Source organism: Symphalangus syndactylus, chromosome 12 (genome assembly GCF_028878055.3).
Source record: "Symphalangus syndactylus isolate Jambi chromosome 12, NHGRI_mSymSyn1-v2.1_pri, whole genome shotgun sequence".
In the NCBI taxonomy this organism is placed as follows: domain Eukaryota; kingdom Metazoa; phylum Chordata; class Mammalia; order Primates; family Hylobatidae; genus Symphalangus; species Symphalangus syndactylus.
The window spans coordinates 97,708,215-97,710,303 of record NC_072441.2 but is presented as its reverse complement, the minus strand read 5'-3'; positions in this window follow the sequence as shown (position 1 = coordinate 97,710,303).

Here is a 2,089-nt window from a genome sequence, read left to right as displayed (position 1 = left end):
AATTTTTAATAAATGTTTCAATGAAAAATTTTAATGCGTGTTTTTATAAATTTGATATCTATTTGTAATTTCAGAGATGTATCTCTAAAGTACGAATGATTGCAGAGACCTGGTATAATCATCATTGGAGGTAACATTCCCCTGAATGCATTAAACAAAATGAATATTATTAGCTATTTAATCTTTTATTACCTTTGATCATGGGAAACAGTAGGACAAGTTAATCAGGAAGGTTCCACATAATTTTTAATTCAATGATTGGGTGGGGACTCAGGAATTAGCCAGTTCTACGTCCTATTCAACCTAGGCTTTTTTTCTTATGAATTGAAGCATGTTCGTGTTTGTCCTACATTCCAGATCAAAAATACTTTCCCCACCTGTAGTCCCAGCTACTCGGGAGGCTGAGGCACAAGAATTGCTTGAACCCAGGAGGCGAAGGTTGCCGTGAGCCGAGATTGAGCCATTGCACACCAGGCTGGGTGACAGAGTGAGACTTTGTCTCAAAAACAAACAAACAAAAAAACAAAAAAAGATTGCCCAGAAAACTGACCAAAGCTTCCCTGTGTAAACAAGGTGATTTTGACTCAAGCAGACTTAATAACAGAAGATCTTGCCCTGAGATGTGATTTCTGTGTCCTGACACAGATACAAGAAGTAGCTTGATATAGTCTTACTTTTAATTCATCTTTAATTACCAGAGATTTCTAACATAGAGCTCACCAGAAAACTAAGGGAAGGGGGTCTGAAGGGCCTCTTCTCTTAACAAAAATGAGCACTTTTAAATGAGTTTAATGAAAAATCCCGTATTTTAATAAAGTATTATTTGGGGTGCACTTATATTTGAATCCCATTTCTTTCACTTATCATCTGTGCCATCTTGAGCAAAACAGTTAACCCTCTAATCTTCAATTTGGTTTTAAATAAAATGGACATGAAAATACTAAGTAGACAGACCAGTTGTGCAGATGGAACCTACCTCATGATGTTGTGGTGAGTATTAAATGACATATAGCTTTTTAAATGCGTAGCCAGGGTCTGGCCCAAGAATAATGTCAGCTCATAAATATAACAATATCTCTGCTTCCTTTCCTCAGTGACTTTTAAATAATCTATCATGGTGTTCATTTATAAATAGATCACCCACGTGACTATGTTTCTAGTATTCTAGCATGGGTGATAACCCTTCTGTGGTGATCAGAGGGTGCAGACACAGTATGCTTTGGGAAGGATAGAACTTTTTTTAAGGAGAAAAACCACTTCCTAATTTGTCTGTTGATTTTAGAGAATTTTCCTTGTGTGCAAGTCTAACCATTGAGTTTGTACCAAAGAATCCAACTTATTTCACTCAGCTCAAGGGTTTCTCCTCCACACTCTTTCTGACCATGTCTCCACCCCCACTATCAGACTGTCAGATGGCCTCTTGTGGGTCTCTTACAGGACTGTGTTTATTGACTCCTTGACATTGTCTATAATTATCTGTTTATATGCTCACTTCTCCACAGGTGTTCGAGCTCCTTCAGGACAGGGACTTTGTCTTATTCATCTTTGTGCGATCAGAGCATAGCTTAGATAATGGCACAGAGTAGGCCCTCACAAAAATAGAGGATAGAATGAAAAAATGAACCATGAAGTGGGGCTAAGTGGGTATAAATATGGAAATGTATAGTGTTTCCTGAGAATCCTATTTCTTTTTAAGGTTATATAGGAAGACAGTTTTTTCAAAGTTCATGTTTACTATTTGGGACTTTTGTTAAGTTGACTTATTTCCTTGCCTTTCCTTCCCTTTCAAAAACTGGAGAGCAAAGATAAAGAAAAGAAATGCTGGAGCATAATACCACAGGCCAATTCAAATGGCATTTCAGCAAGCAGAGTCACGAGTTCATGAAACTTGTATAAGATACCTTTCTAAAGTTGTATGGGGAAAATTGGCATCTTTTTCCATGACAAGGGGAGAGAACATTAGGAAAGGGACAGACACTTCAGGCAAATGGGCCAGAAGTGTTCCATCTCCCTGGGAAGTTTTGTTAAGGACATTAAGCTGTGGGGAGGTTGAATTTATCTTCATTCCTCATCATTATGTTGTATCTCT